At 43.3% G+C, this 17,836-nt stretch overlaps 1 long non-coding RNA gene across 1 annotated transcript in view; it reads right to left on the minus strand.

Moving 5' to 3' along the window:
• Positions 1–4,122: 4,122 nt before the first annotated feature.
• LOC146788909 (uncharacterized) overlaps positions 4,123–17,836 on the minus strand; it is a 41,272-nt gene continuing 27,558 nt past the window's right edge. Inside the window, exon 3 of the long non-coding RNA XR_014969725.1 lies at positions 4,123–4,223. This is a non-coding gene — a long non-coding RNA (uncharacterized LOC146788909). The remainder of the gene's footprint in view (positions 4,224–17,836) is intronic.

Here is a 17,836-nt window from a genome sequence, read left to right on the forward strand (position 1 = left end):
TCTGACCAGACAGTTCACCACATCTTGGGGCATATTTACAAGAGCTTTATTTCTGCTTTTTTGGCTTACAAAGCCAAAAAAGCTGAGATAAAACCAGCGCCCTATTTACAAGAGGGTGCTAACATGCATAATCGCATGTGAGCACCCTTTTTCCCAACGCCTCACTTTGCATCTTTAATGAGATGCAAAGTGGGCGTTACTGGGCGTACCCAAGATGGACTACCTTGCAAATATCGCTGATGTTTACATTGCGATATTTACAAGGCAGCCCACATGATTTTAGCACACATTAGATTTTGGCGAAAACGGCCGTTTTTGCCAAAACCTAACGTCTGCTAAAATCCTGACCTAGCCATCCCTAACATAGGGGGTGGATCATGCTAATACATCAGCAAGGTTAGCGCCCTTTTGTAGGGAACATCGCTGGAAAACCAGCGATGTTCCCTGCAAAAGGGCGATAACCTCGCTATCTCTAGAATTTTTATCGCCCTGGAGTAACGCGTTGTTAATAACGCGCTACCAGGGCGATAAATACCAGAGATAGCCTGCGATAATATAATTATTGCTAAGCACGGCCAGCGATAATTATCGCTGGCCGTTGTTAATATGCCCCCTTGTTCTTTTGCTCTTTTTATTTTCAACAAAGGAAGTGAACATTAGTACTACTACTTCGTAGCGCTAATCTTATCCAGTATAGGCCAGCATTGTTACATCTTCAACAGCTTGAGAACCCATTTGCGTGCTTTGTTTTGGCTGCTTTCCTCTGGGCACCATTGAAACAGAGAAAACAATTTGAGAACCTCAAAAGGGGAATAAGTGCCCTAAGAACTATCAGATTTTAACAGATTTTTAACTCTATATGTTTTTATGTTTGTGGTTTTTAAACTTATGGATGTTTTTGTATCTTGTCTAAATGGAATGTGATGTATGTACTTGTTATGCAATGGAAACATTGCAAAATACATTTTTGTTCGACTTGACTTGACTTGACCTCAGACAATTTTCCAGTGTTGGACATAGCCACTTGTTTGACCCCTGAACACCGGTGCCTTAACCTAGGGGTTGGTGGGAGTGTCTTTGTGAACCACAGATACACCCAACCCTGCTTGAGTCTTGGTGATTCTGTGCGCGGTCTACACTCAGGATGGTCCCGGCAGGGTATGCTAACAGGAAGTGAAGGGTTGAGCATGCATGCCAGTCCTTTGACTGAGGTTGGACATAGTATAGAATAAAGATATAACCTGAGAAAAAAACAAAAAACGTACACAGGAAATGTATCTTTTAGAGATGCATTTTGATGCTCTGTTTTGAGGGGAAGTGTTTGAGCGACACCAGTTTAATAAAAAATGCAGAAATTGATAAGGTTACTGTTGGAAATTGGGCTACCGGTTGAGGGATGTAAAAGCCTACTCAGCAACAACCACCCTCTCTGTCAGGGTGAAACCCAAGCAAACCTCAAATTAACCTCTGCTCAGCATTCTGGTAGCTTGGCACCAGGAAGTCAGGCTTAAATTAGAGGCAACGTTCAAAGTATTTATGCAGCACTTCAAACAGTAATAAAGTGAAAATACCACACAAGAAAAAAGAGTAATGTATAATAAATTATTTGAGGCCCAAATGACAAAAATCCAATCAGTATAATCAGAGATATGCAATTTCAAAGATTTAAGTGACAATAGTACCTAAAAGCATGAAGTGCCAGTTGTGGTTATCTGGTTGTGCCAGACCAGGACAAAGTCACAGATTCAGGCCAACTGAGATGGAGTGTGACAAGGCTATAGGGACCAAGTTTGGCACACTGAACAAAAGTACCTTAAATCCTACTTTGCAAGGCATTGTGAGATTTTGTGTTGAGGACATGTTGCGCAGCTGCAGTTCCAAGGAGCAGCAAGACTGTGATGCGAGGTCCTCCTGTGTCATCATTCAGGATGCCAAAGACACACAATTGATGGACGGAATGCAGAACAAATCAAAACCATTCACCCCCAGTCAAGAGATCTGGGTTAAATCCATCATTCTTTTGCTCACCATGCCACCCCAGTTTAGACCTGGCCATATGCAAATCAGTCCTGACCCTGTTCCTCATGGGAACAGTCCAGCCCGAACTGCCAAGCCAGGTCCTCCCTGGACCGGAAACAAGCATCCTAGGACCGGATTCGGGGTTTCACCCCTCTTCAGCCAGGATAGCTTGATTCCAGTGGCACAGTGAGCCCAGGACCCACGTCTGGGCGTACCTGGTGCACTTAGGGTGAGAAAGCAAAAGACACACAATTGATGGGCGGAATGCAGAACAAATCCAAACATTCAGGATCAAGAGATCATTCAGGATGCCACCAATGAGGGGCTTGTGATATGAAGTACTGCAACAAAGAAATGGCATTTCATAAGGATTTGTGGGTCTTGCGATCTCATGTCCTGTGTTGTCATTGAGGTTGCCATCTAGGAGGGGCTTACGATGCATAGGCCTGCATCGAGGATGTGTCAAGCAATGACAGTTCCAAGGAGACTGCAGGATGAATGTAAAGTCCTGTATCAAGGATGTGTTGCGCAGCTGCGGTTCCAATGAGACAGCAAGCTGTAGTGCAAAGTCCTTCAATGGGAATGCATCATGCAGCTGTGGTTCAGAAGCAGAAGTGTGAGGAGATGCATTGCGCTGCATAGGTTCTGCCCACAGGACCACAGTTGGGCGGGCAGAGCACATCCTAGTCCCTAAGGCTTCAGTAGGCCACCTAACTGGCCCCTGAAGTCAATCTGTTGGTCTTGGGTTCAAGATCAGGTTTGGTCCTTCACTCAGGCAGCAGGGCAGTAGCAATCCTTCTTGCAGAGCAGCACAGCAGCCCTTTTGAGTCTTCCACAGGTCCAGAGGTGTACTGAAGACTGGGTCAGAGGGTCCTAATTTTATACCTGGTGCTTTCTGTGCCTGCGCTGCCTGCTGTACCGGCACTGCCTGCTGTCCCTGACCCTGCGCTGTCTGCAGTTCCCGATCTACCTGCTGTCCCAGCACTGCATGCTGTCCCTAGCCCTGTGCTACCCACTGTCCCTGCGCTGCCTGCTCTAGGACCACCACCAGGACCACCAATAGAGGCTGCAGCATGACCATGCATCAGACGCGTGTAACGGTCACACTGCCAACACACCGCTGGTGGTACAAGATCCTGCACCAGAACCCCTAGCACTCCTGCCACCTGACGGTACACAGCACACCATCAAGAAACTCCTGGACCTGAACCCCAGATGTCAAAACAGCTATATCTTCTCCTTCCCACGATCCACCAAAGGAACATTCACCTGCTGACACTGCCACTTCTGCAACACAACCTACAAAAAATCCCACACCACTCCGGCCCACAAGACCACCCCGCAATGACACCACTGTATTCTACTAAATGCCTGCTCACTCTGCAAATACACCCTGGAAATCTGGGACACCATCAGCACCCTCTCCATGGATGTTTCCTTCATCACCGAAACATGGCTCAGCCTTGAACCTCGACGTCATCACTATCACTCCTGGAAACTACAAGATGATGCACCATAATGTGGTGATGTGAGCCTGGAGCGCTGTCATCATTGAACTCCAGACCCTCTGGGATTCCAGTATGGGCAGTTGTCTCTGGGCCCCTGTAAGAGAGACATGGTGTTACTCTCAATAAACTACTAAACCCACAGAAGATGTGTCAGAAGTTACTTCAATAACTTTGTGACGAGTGGGCAACGAAGAAGACGTTCGCTTCAATCAAGTGAAAAATGAATTAAGGAACAAGACAAAAAAAGGGAAAAAACGGAAAACGATAGGGGCCAGAGAATCAATAGCCAAGAAAGCACTAGGATTTCGACATAAACTTCAGGGTAATGTAAATTGCTACACATTGCAAGGGAAGAGCCTTTTTCTTTTAATTTATTTACTCATTTGGCTTGCGGCAGCACCAACGACTACAGCACGAGGCAACAGGCGCGAAATAAGCACAGCGCGAGGCTGATCCATTGTACAAGGCAACAAAGCATTACACGTGCGCAGCACGCGATTGAAGCGATTGACGCGATCCATGAGTTGGATTGCTCCCGCTGACTTTTACTAGTGTACTCTTCTCACGTTAAACATGAATAATAATAAAACTCCTACCATCTAAAGCTTGGTGGCTTCCATTCTGACTGCAACTTCCAGCGCTGACAGGCACAGCTCTCACAGCATTCTGTCTCTGACTCTTGGGATGCATTGAATGCTGGGAAAAAAAAAGAAGAGAGGTAGCAAAGTCCATTAAAAAAAGAAAGAGGACTGAAGCTCTTCATAGTCAAGTTGCTTTACTTAAAGCAAAGCTCACTACCTTTTAATGCCGTCAAAGAAATTTTCTACAACAGGAATCTGCACAATTCCGTGCAATAAAAACACCATCTGTGTTCTGCAAATATATTTTTATTAATTCCTGGTTTTCAAGCAATTTTTTTTGTGTGTTCACAATAAAGTGCAGATCACAGCGATTTGCACGCTTCATTTTTTCTACAACACATCCTTCACAGCGATTTGCACGCTTGACATTTTTTTTAAAAAATTGACTTCATTTTTCTTTAACATTTCATCAATATGCAGAGTGTTCAAGCACCAGCGCTGTTTCTACAAGAACCTGGAGAAACACCTTTGGAGTGGAATTTGTTGCTGAGACCTTGCAAAGCTTATCTAGGAGCAATTGATGCTCAAAAATTCAGATCAGACAGACGGAAAAGTTTAATGTATTACCACTTAGGCGTAGAAGAGCAGAATGTGTATGACCACTTACCTAAACATGTCCCTGTGGAAGACGAAGATTTAGATGAATTTGAGACAGCAGTTGCATAACTTGACAAGTACTGTTCAAAAGCTAAGATTATGGTTGTACATAGGTACACATTTTTCACAAGAGCGCAGCAACCCAATGAAAGTATAGACACTTATGTTACAGCGTTAAAAATGTTAGCTTCCAAATGTGAATTTGATAATTTCACTGCAGAGTTAATACGTGATCAATTAGTGGCTAGAAACCATTCTAAAAAAATACAAGAAAGGCTGCTTGCATGTAAAAATCCGATATTAGATTTAAGCTAAAGATTTAGCTAAAAGTATTGAAGGTTGCTCTATTGATGCAAAATTGCTTGAAGAATCTCTAGCCAAGTCCACAATTCAGGTGCAGTAGTTAATAAGCCGATCACCAAAGGTTTCAAAGGAAACACAAGACCAAAAACATTTTCTAGACCAAATACATTTCCACAACAGTTTCATAGAGTGTATTGTTATAGGTGTGGCTCTCCATCACACGTTTCTTCTTTCAAGTTTTGTCCAGCATGGATCAACAATGTTAGAAATGCGGAAAATTAGGTAATTTCTGAAAAGTATGAAAAGCAGAGAGAGCAACAAATGTTCGCTGTGTCCTGAATGAACATGGTGGAGATTTCGAAGAAGAAAACTATGAAGAGAGCAGAGAATTACTTTTAGGTGTAAGTTGTGTTAATACCAATGATGAAAAACTAATTGTTGACCCAACTTAATTTCTCCATTGAAGGTCATACAATTCAACTATTAGTTGACACTGGCGTAAGCATAACTATTATTTACTACAATGGTTTGAGAAGTATTGGCATGGCAAATCTTTAATTGCACCAGATATTCTAATTGTAGCATTTGAAGGCAGCAGAGTGGATCTTATTGCTTTTCAATCAATTACAGGCAAAGTGTACGTTGCCAGAAAGGGAATTAATGTTTTAGGCTTAATTCACCAAGCAGAGTATGACATTACAATAAGACCAGGTTTGGAACAACCTATTTCATTTGAGGAAAAGAGATTAGGATCAGTGAACAACAGTAAAAACGTATGGGATGAAAAATTTTGTAATGTCTATAAAGACAAGTTAGGAAAAATATCAGACTTCGTTTATTCTATCAAAGTTAATCATGATGTTTCACCAGTCAAATACAAACTGCATAACATTCCATTGAGTGTAAAGGGAGATCTCTATATGATGCTCAAAGATATGTGTGCACAAGGCATCATTGAGAAAACAGAAGCAACTTTATGTTAGTCCCCCATAGTTTTAGCAAAGAAAAAGACTGGCGAACTTCACGTGTGTTGATATGAGGAGCGTATATGAAGCCATATGGGTTGACAACTACCCTTTACCCAGAATTGAAGATCCTATAATCAAGGTTGATCAGTCTAGCTGGTTTAGCAAATTAGACTTAAGAGCGGCTTACCACCAAGTCGAACTAGCTAAGAGTTCCTGACACCTAACGGCCTTTGTAACCCCAGATGGAGTTTTCAATTCTGTCGAATGCCGTTCGGTATAGCCTCTGCTGTAGCAGTATTTTAGAGGCTTATGACAGAAATGTTTGATGGTTTGGAACATGTTGTCATCTTCCAAGATGATATTTTAATATGTGCTGTTACAGAACATGAACATGATTGTGCCTTAGTTAATGTATTGAAAGTATTGGAAAAAAAGAGGTGCTACACTACGAAAACAAGAAAAATCGAATATCTGGGACAAGTATTTTCAGACCAGGGCGTGAAACCAAAACTTAGCTTAGTGAAAAGCATTGTAGATTCTCCTGCTCCTCAACACAGAGAGCAATTATTGTCATTCTAAGGTGTATGTGAATTTTACGCGAAATTTTGCCAATATCACTGAATGATTCAAAGTCTTGCTTAAAAAAGGAGAAGAATTTGTTTGGTCTGAATTGTGTCAAAGTACCTTTGAGAAAGTTAAAAAATACATAACTTCTGCACCAGCTCTGCAATCCTTTGTAGAAGGAAGAAAGACTGTCATCACTGTAGATGCATCTGAGTATGGTTTAGGGGCAGTACTAACTCAGATGAATGACACCCATGAAACAACTGTGGGTTTTGCATCCAGAACATTGCGTCCACCCGAATGCAACCCAAACTTAAGTACTCTGTCATAGAAAAGGAACTTTTGGCTTGTGTGTGGAGTGTGGAAAATTTCAGGGCTTATTTGTGGGGAAGACCATTTACTTTGAGAACTGATCATCGCCCTTTAGTAGAGATTTTATCTGGGAGAAAATTAAAACGCACTACTGCCCATATCGCTAGACTCTCTGATAGACTTTTAGAGTTCACATTCTCTGTGGATTACATACCTGGAGGGAAAAACAGCGGGGCAGACTGCCTCTCCAGACTGCCAATTTAGGATCCCGGTGAGTACAATTGGGAGTCAGAAATTGAAGAATGCTTTGTCACTCATATTGGCGATATTAATATTTGCAAGGAGGAGAGTAAATGGATACAAGAAGTGAACAATGATGTTGTACTAAGAGGTGTTTTACGGATGATTGAATCAGTTTGGCTGAAAGAAAAGAATCTGGCCAATAAACTACAGATATTCTGGAAAGCTTCTGATGAATTGTCAGTAGAAAGGGGCAAATAGTGCGTGGTGACAATTAATTCCTCCTTCCTGTTTCCAGAAACGCATAATTGAACTGGCTCATTCAGGTCACTTAGGTTCGACAACTACAAAAAGAAGAGTAAGGGAAGACTTTTGGTGGCTAAAAATGGGTACCGAAATTGATATTTTTGTTCAGAATTGTGAAAAATGCAAAGTTAGTGACAAAGTGCTGAAAACTGAAGGAACAGTTGAATCTTTCACAACTTGTCCAGGGAGAGTATGGCAGCATGTAGGTGTGGATTTTCTGGGACCTTATCATATTCTTCTTAACTGTATGAAACATTTCATTGTTATGGTAGATCACTTGTCCAGGTGGGTGGAGGTCAGAGGTGTTTTGGAAGCTACAACTGATAGTGTGATCAAATTCTTTCAGGATGTGTTTGCAAGAGAAGGTAATCCTGGGGAAATTCTAACTGATAACGGTGTACAGTTTACTTCCCTAGAAATGAGGGGGCAGATTTACAAGAAAGTGACGCATCTGTAGAGATGCGTCACTTTCCCTGCGCCAACATTCCAAATCCTTGCGTCACCATGGATGCGCCGTATTTACAATACGGCGCACCATGGCGCAAGGATTGACAGATGCATCAGAAATTCTGACGCATCTGTTGACGGAAAAGTCACGCATTGCTGGAGTCGTGTCGCAAGCACGACGCAACTCCAGCAATGCTCCGGGGCTCCCTATGCCTAACATGCTGCGTCACTCCTTACGCCTTCTTCAAGCAGGCGCAGGGTTTTGACGCAGCATGGACGTAAAAGTGACTCCGTGAAATCTTGTAGATTTCACTGAGTCACTTTTACGGGGCTTCCTGGGACGGAACGCCCACCCTGCATACATTAACCCTGATGCAGGTTTAATGTGGCGCAGGGCTTCACAACGTGACACATCTCCCTAGATGCGTCACGTTGTAAATGGGCCACAACTTTTACGCTGCCGCTGTGTCACAAAAGTGACGCAACAACGGTGCAAAAGTGACGCAAGGGGCTTGTAAATCTGCCCCGAGGTCTTTTATGGCAAAGTGTAATACAAAGCACATAAGGACACCGTTATACCATCCCCAAAGTAACGGTAAAGTAGAACGCTTCAATAGAGTCCTAGTTGAATATATTCAATCCACTCTGAAATGTAGCATGGATGTTGAGAAATCAATAAAAGAGTGGATTTGGTGTTATAGAACGACTCCTCACAGTGTCACAACAAAGACTCCTTTTGAACGCGTGGTAGAAGAGCAATCATGGAACTGTTTCCGTTTTGGATGACTAAGCTTTTCCCAAAGAACACAAACGTAAGTGAGTCTTGTGATGTAGCCAGGTACAATTCTAATTTTTCGAATGCAAAGAGGTTAAATATTGGTGAAAAGAGTTTAAGCAGGCTGAGAGTAGGTGACTGGGTATGTGTTAAGAATCCTTGTCTCGTTGGGAAAGGTTGTTCCAAATTCAAAGAACCAATGCAAATTTTTGAATTTAGAAGAAATGCTGCCAAATTGTCAGATTGAAATTGGTGGAACACTTCTCGCATTGCACTAGATCCTAGTGCTCGCAATGATGTCAGAAGCGATTGCAATCAGTCACCCCACCAAATTGATGTGGGGAATATGCATGGTATCTTGAGAAGAAGTGTTAGCCCTAAATTCACATCAAGGAAATGGCAGGACTTTATTTGTGACTAAGTTATTATCAAATTAGTTTTTTGTTGTTTGTTGTTTTGTTTTGAAAGGGTAGGAAGGGGTTCCACTTTGCATTTGTTTATGTACTTTACTTATGTACTTGTTACACCTTTATCTTGGTTTAGATTACATTATTATTTGTTATTTGCTGTTCTGTTTAGAAACCTCTTTCTCTTATATTGCATTATTATTATGTTCTCCATTGCTCTTTCACTTGTTTGCTTTTCTTTGTAAAAGGGGAGAAGTGTGGTGATGTGAGTCTGGAGCGCTGTACCATCATGGAATTCCAGACCCTCTGGGATTCCAGGTTGGGCAGTTGTCTCTGGGCCCCTGTAAGAGAGACGTGGTGTTACGCTCAATAAACTACTAAACCCACGGAAGATGTGTCAGCAGTTACTTCACTTAACCACACCAACAAACAATGCAAAGGCATCGCCATCATCATCAGATGCACCATCACCAATGATGAACCCACCCCTTTCATGGAACGTCTTAGCTTCCTACTACAAACTGATGCAAAGACCACAATGAGAGGGACCCTCGCCTACAGACCCCTGAGACCCAGAGCAACTTTCTGCGACACCATACCCAAACTCATTGCCCCCCCTTAGCAATCGACACACACTACTACCTCCTAGTCTGTGACCTCAACTTCCACATCAACAACTCCAACGACGCCATCTCCATCACCCTCCTGGAAAACCTGAAATATCATTGGCCTCACCCAACTGTTCACCGAGCCCACGCACAAAACCAGATCCACACTTGACCCCATTTTCACCTCCACCGACAGTATAAAATTCAGCCACACTACAGAAACTACCTGAACTGACTCCACCATTGTACAGTTCATCATCACTGAAGTCCAGCACACCATCACCTGGCAGCAGTTCTCTTCCCACCACAGCTGGAGCAAAGTCACTGAAACTCAGTGGTCACAGCCCCTTTAACCTCCCAACCCAGACCGTCCAGAACTTTGCCACGTGGAACACCGACTGAACCAACAGAGTCGCCCCGCTCAAACCCACAAAAACCAACAAGAGCCCCAAACATGCCAGCTGGTACAGCCCAGGACCACCAAGTGCAACTGCCACCAACTGGAGAAATGATGGTGCACCCCAAAGAACCCCACTGGCAGATCAGCTGACAATGCAGCTACCAGCAACTATCACCTGCAACTCAAACTCAAGGAATTCAAGAAAGCAGCCATTATCACCCACATAGACTCCACTGCCAGCCACACAAAGGAAGTCTTCAAAATAGTTAAAACATTCTCCAACCTGACAGCAATGGAGAACACCAAACACCCCTACCAAGAATTCTGCAACACCCTCTCAAACTACTTCCACAGCAAGATCACCAACATTTACAACAATTTTAACATCCAACCCACCACCATCAACCCTGATGAGCTCAACCAACCAGCACAGCAGCCAAACCATCACATCCTGGTCACCACCCATCGCTCTGACCTTCTCAGCCATCATGTCTTCCATCGACTCCGGAGCGCCCACCGACCCCAGCCCCACCACTTCCACATCCTCACAACAAACCCAATTAGCATGCAACTCACTACTATCTCAACACCTCCATCTCCATAGCAACCTTCCCAGACAGATGGAAACAAGCAGACGTCAGACCCTTCCTAAAAAAAGCTTACACTAGCCTCAAATATCTCAAAAGTTATTGTCCGATCTCTCTGCTCCCCTATCTGGCCAAAGTTCTCGAGAAATCCTTCAACCAGTAGCTCTCCAAATTCATGAAACAAAACCACCTATTGGACGCCTCTCAATCAGGATTTCATGTCAACCACAGCACAGAGACTGTGCTGATTTTTGATACAACCGACATCAGAACACTCCTCTACCATGGAGAAACAGTGGCCTTGATCCTCCTTGACCTCTCCGTTCGAAACAGTCTCCCACAACACCCTCATAAACAATCACCACAACATAAAAATTCACCAAGACTACCTGAAGTGGATCGCCTCCTCCCTCACAGGATGCACACCGAGCATCTGACTGCCTTCCTTCATCTTTACACCCAAAGGCATCATAAGCGGCGTACCACAAGGATCACCCCTTAGTCCCACCCTGTTTAACATCTACATGATCCCCTCTCAGACGTTGTCAGATCCCATGGACTCAACATATTCTCCTATGCAGACGACATTCAACTGATCCTATTGCTCACCGGGGACCCCGCCAATGCCAAAAGCAGCTTCTGCAACGCCATGACCAATGTAGCCAAATGGATGAGAGACAACTGCCTCCTGCTCAACAAAACTGAAGTACTGATCATCAGGAAAAACACTTCTGCATATGGACCACAGATGGTGGCCTGCAGAACTTGGACCCACACCAACCGACCATGCAAGCAACCTCGGCATCTTTCTAGAAAGCCAACTGACTATGAAGCAACAAGTTAATGCAGTTGCCTCCCCCCTGCTTCCACACACTTTGCATACTTCCCAGAATCTTCAGATGGATCCCAAACAACACCAGAAAGACCGTCACTCAGGCTCCCATCATCAGCCACCTCAGCTACGGTAACACCCTCTACACTGGCATCTCCATCTGGCTCCTCAGAAGACTCCAGACCATACAGAACACCGTGGCCAGACTCATCCTGGACATCCTCAAATGAACCCACATCACTCTCTACCTGAGAGACCTACACTGGCTCCCCATCCAGAAAAGTTGCCAGTTCAAGATCCTCATGCATGCCTACAAAGCCCTTAACCTGGACCTGCCTACCTCAACCATCAATGAAACTTCCACCAACCCACCAGACACCTATGATCCTCTTCACTTGCCCTCACACACACACCCTGCATCCACCACACTCACAGCAGTGGCTGCACCTCCTCCTACATTGCAGTCAAGACCTGGAGCGACCTACCCTTCCACCTCTGTAAGGCCCCCTCGCTGACAGACTTCAGAAACAGACTCGAGACCTGGCTCTTCCATAAAGACATAGCGCCCAGATACCCTTCGGGGTGACAGAGTTGTGCTGTAAATATTCTGATTGAATGGTTGATTGATTGATTTGAAGTAGGAGAATTTCCTTTGAAGTTCTTGAAGTTTCCAGCATCTCCTGCCTTGGCTCCAAGTTGGCTGCATGAATAATGAAGTAGTGACAAGTCCTTTGTGTGAAGTCAGGGAATAGCCGAATCAGTGGCAAGTGGAGCTGTGTCCAACACTGTCTTCCTTGTTGCCAGTTGATGGCCCATCCAGGCACACCTAATCCCTTTAATAGTTGACTGTCTGGCTGGGAGGAATAAACAGCCCAACAGCCAACTATACCTATTCAATGACCCAGGAACAGCATGCCTGGCACCAAATATTTAGGGCAGGAAAATGCCAAGTATCTAAAAGCTGAAAAAACTTCAACAAATTGTCAGTACTGACTAATCTTTTTCACAAACTAAGTTCTCTATATTCAAAAGTAGTGATCACCATTTATTTTTTCAAAAAACATTTTTAGCTTTATACAAAAAATCATCATACACAAAAGAAAAATCAACATATATCCCAATATTTATATTTCCCTAAATCCCCACACAACAACAAAAAAATTGTCAAAATATTGTTCAAAGAAAATACAATACATAAAAACACAATACACAAGACAATAATGTCAGTTCTGAACATTTTAATTACCCAACAAGGAGATAATTGATTATTTACACTATACCAAAAATTGTTTCTCCTTTATCAAATGGGCAAAGCAATCTAACATTAATGCACTGGCAAAACCTGGGGAGGTTGATAACTTATTACATACAATCCCTTTCAATCTGGTTTACAGCGCTACTTTTTGAGTACTTGTTGGTTGCACAAGTGGTCAATGCTTTTCGAACCCTTGACCTTTTTATGGGTTCTCTTCAGGACTCAGGACTTGTGAATATCTGAGGAGTACATGATGGTACAATTAAGAACTAGTTCCAAACACTCGTCTGGTATATTCAAATCCAAAGTCACTACTGTGTCCACCAATCACTAGCATGAAGTTTATGCCAAACAGTTCAACAAACCATGCGTCGCAGTCGTATCTGATTCAGCGTTTAGGAGGAAAGCGTGCAGGGTTAATCTGGCTTCAATACTCCATCATTTACGTGTAAGTTTCTAAAAGTGGCATTTTTAAAATTTTAACTTAAAATCCAACTTTACTACTAAAGGGGAATTTTAATTACAATTTTTGTGACAACAAACGTGATATCCCTACTTGCTTCTAATTGAAAGTTAGTACTTAATAAATGTAATAAGGCAAATGAATGTTATGCTATGGGAGAGGTATGCCTTGCAGTAGTGAAAAACTAATTTAGGAATTTTTCACTATCAGGACATGTAAAAGTTAAAAGTATATGTACTGACTTTACAATAGAATGCACATTGTGATATGGGGTGGTAGGGCCCACCTTAGCGGTGACTTATATGTATAAAAAGAAAGGCTAGGGTATGGCAAAAGCTTTATTTTGCCAGGTCAATATGGCTGTTTAAAACTGTGCACAAAATTGCACTGGCAGTCCTGAGATACATTTAAAAGGCTACCTAAGTGGGTGGCACTATCAGTGCTGTAGACCACTTATTGCATTTAATTTACAGGTCCTGGATATGTGTAATACCACTTTACTAGGAATACAAATAAATGAAATGTGCCAATTGGGTGTAAGCCAGTTTTACCATGTTTTAAGGACAGAGCACAAGCACTTTAGCACTTGTTATCAGTGGTAAAGTGCTCAGCATCCTAAAAGCCAACAAAAACGGTTCCAGAGACAGCAGAAGGAAGGCACAGTAGTTTGGGAATGACCCTGCAAACAGGGCCAAGAGCAACAGTTACTGAAAGTATATTCATTCTTTGGCAGTGCCAAGAGCCAGAGCCCATCATTTTTCAAAGGCGACTGTCTCAAACTCAATCCACTACCAAGAACGGCAGCACTGACTTCCACCACATCTAATGCTAGTAAAAAAGGTTATTGTCTTTGAACATGTTATCCAGTCCATGCTGAACCAAGAAAAGCATTACATGGTCACCCTGAGAAGAAAAAAAGCAATTCATTTGCTCCTTAAAATCTAGATACACAACACACTATGGGGGATATTCTCAAGAACGTGTGTTAATCATCGAAAAATTAGCTTAAAGCAACCTTTCACATCGCAGTCTATCGCAAGGAAATAACGCTGTGTTAACGTTGTATTCTCAACACGGCGGTACCATGCGATAGTCTCACAATAACGTGTCAAATGACCGCGTTAAAATTAACGCAACGCCTAAAAAATGCAGAACAAGAACGCAAAAAAAGCGGCGATGTCCCAAACCGCGATACAAAAATCAGCGATAACCAGCAACAGGTCTGCAATCCCCACGCATCATATGGGAAAATGCACCATAAAAGCAGAGAGAAAAAACTGCTAGATGACAATGTACGAGTACAACCTCACATCCGTGATGTAGTACAAATGTCCACCGTCCCGCATCAGATAAGCATCTCCTCACAAACAGTCACAATTGTCATGCAGTCTGTAGGTAAACTTCGCCAATGCGTAAACGTACATGGAACACATTGTGAAACGGCATCTCCCCTTTACATTGCAGAGGGACAATCAACACCTACTGCAGAGCAGACCCTACATCAGGTCAGTGATGATGAGACGACCCCCAGGACAACGACTATGACAAACTCCAACGGTTTATACACAACCTCCGCACCCCACCTCCAGTACAGGGCAGCCCAGCACCATTGAGGTGAGCCCACCCCCTGCACAAATCACATAGCAGGAAGCACCCACCACCACATCTGGCTCCCAGCACTTAACCGAAGGGACCACTTACACTCCCTAACGGACACCCACAGTCCGCCCCATGCCCCCCAACAATCCAAGGCTGGCATCGCTGGAGTCATGACTTCCGAGACAACAACAACTGTTCAGTCAGAGTGGCCACAGCAATGTCATCCATGATTTGGGAAACATAAGTAGGGTCATGGAGAACATGGAGTGGATGCATGCGCAAAGAATGGCTACCACAGCTGCACACGAGAAAGCTGTAGATGGGATCTTCCATGCCCTGCAGATCCTCATCATGGGAGTGATGCCACCATACATTGCGCAGATGAATGCTGCTGCTACTTCTACATCCACTTCTCCGGCCCCTGATGTGTCAATTTCACACAGTGCTGCAGACCAAACACCACCACTCACATGTGAGGCACATGAAACGTCAGAGGATGAAGATGAGGATGAATCTGCCTTAGTGGTAAGAAGGAAGCAGTAGCACTCCTCCCCGCCATGTAGCTTGTTTCTGCTTGGTTCTGCCCTCTGCATCATGCCCTGAAATAACACCTTCCACCGTCCCCCGATACACTCTGCAACACTAACCTTGGACCTCGAAATTGACTGCCATATTTTTTTTGCTTTACAATGAGTAGAGATAAGATTTTCCCTTGGTGGACGATTTATACAAATATTAATTTATAGAGTTGTCAACGATGAGAAATATTACAGAACATCAGCCCATGTATTGAGTCCTGCCTTGTTCTAAATGTAACCAAACAACATTTAAAATATAATATAAAAATGTTTTTATTTAAAAATCAATAGTGCTTGCAATTAAAAAATGTGAATGTGAACCTCTTCATGTATTATGAAAACATGTGTTATACCTATGAACACAAGAGAACAATGTTGCCCTAAGCAGCTAAGCCTTACAATAATTGATTGATGACAAGGGAAGGCACATCTATATCCCAGCCAAATATGTAAAAAAAATAATCAAACAGAGAGACATGAAACACATCACATTGATAGGTGGCAAAATATGGTACCTAAATGCATTTAGTAACTGCAACACGAATAACGTCATATACAGACTGACGTGCCCATGTGGCCTTCACTATATTGGCCTTACCACACGTAAATTGAAGGTTAGAGTCCAAGAACACCTGAGTACCATCCGTGTGGGCAAATTAACTACAAAGTTGGTCCAACATTTCATGACAGCCAGACACAGTCCTAGAGAACTCCGTTGGGTCATACTGGAGCGGGTGCAGGGGGACATTTACAACATGGAGGCCAGATTAACAACTAAGGAGGCGCGCTGGATTTTCCAGGAGAAAGAAGACCAAGAGGGCTTAAATGATTACATTGAGTGGAACAAGGTAGTGAACCATTAACTCACATCTAATGACTCCCACTGTAATATAACACCACACAGGGATTGTCAGCATAGTAAATTGTCACACCTTCGTAGTAATCTGGATAGTTCCTTGCAACCTCTCTATATCATTAAGGCTATTGATCAGAGATAAATAGGGGTCTAGTCCATAGTGAGTGGTCCCTCACGGCATTGGCTGGTGTAATAAATGAGAATACCCACATGATGAATAAACAAACAACATGTTAGTTCCTAATATCTGAAACTAAGTTGTATCAATATGGTAGTTAACACACAGTGTAATGCCTAGGTTAAGATGCAGTCACTATCGAAACGAGTCTAATGGGCTATTGATATCATACAAATTTGGTGTACATAAGATGGCCGCCCGCACCTTCAACAAACATTCACGCATGCGCGTAGACACCGCGCGATATGCATTTAAACAGGGAGTAGGCTCAGAGCTAATATTCCTTATATTTCCTAATATTTGAAACTAATCTTTATCAATAAGGTAGTTAACACACAGTGTAATGCCCAGGCTAAGATGCAGTCACCATCGAAACAAGTCCAATGGGCTATTGATATCACACAAATCGGTTTACATAAGATGGCCGCCCGCACCTTCAACAAACACTCACGAATGCGCGCAGACACAGCGCAAGATGAATTTAAACAGGGAGTAGGCTCAGAGCCCGCGATGGAGGTTGAGCAGTACCCGGAGCTCCAAGCCGATGAGGTGAGAGCGTCAGCAGTCTGCAGGGGTTAGTGAAGAGCTAGTCGCTTGCATCCGTATCCCAGAGGGGCTGCAGTAGTATTAGTTCTAGACACCCCAGGGGGTTGTGAAGTAGCCATTGAAATACCGATAGTGAAATGACTCCGGCGTTGCGCTCATGAGGCGCATGCAGGTTTGAGTGAACACTACATTGAAAATGGTTGAGTGACTGTGACAGTGAATGCGAAGGGGGGCTCTAAGTTCATCGAAGTACACTGGACCTTACATATTAACTACCCGAGTCGTTTAGACAGCGGACGCAAGGTCTTCAATATTTAACTCACAGATATAATAAGATGTCGGCAATATGACCTTCAGCCGGCTATAACGAGATAAAGAGTATATTTGACAATAAGTACATGAACTTTGGCTGTCGTGGAATCCTTGTTTTTGTTCATTACAGTATGCTTTGACTCCATGCACTGTAGAAACATGATTCCGCGGCCAAGGGGCACGCAATTCTGAATTTTCTGAATTTTCCGAGGTAGTACATACCAACCAATACCGAGGGTAGAGGTATGCTGTAAGTGAACAACCCACACGGTAAATATGAGACACTGTGGCTTTTGTAGTCACACATTTTAAATAATCCAGTGCAGTTACAAACTGCTCATATGAATGTGTGTATCACCTATATCAATAATGGGTTTGCCATACTGAATGTGTTTGTTTGTTTAATTGTGTTTCTCTCAGGCGCTGACAGATATAACACTGGTCAGGACTAGCAAAGCAGAGAGGCCAGTCAACCCTAGCCCTGAAGAAGTTGCCGCTAATTGAAACAGGCAACGAAACATGTTGGTTTTATTGG

This window comes from Triturus cristatus, chromosome 10 (genome assembly GCF_964204655.1).
Source record: "Triturus cristatus chromosome 10, aTriCri1.1, whole genome shotgun sequence".
NCBI classification, from domain to species: Eukaryota; Metazoa; Chordata; class Amphibia; order Caudata; family Salamandridae; genus Triturus; species Triturus cristatus.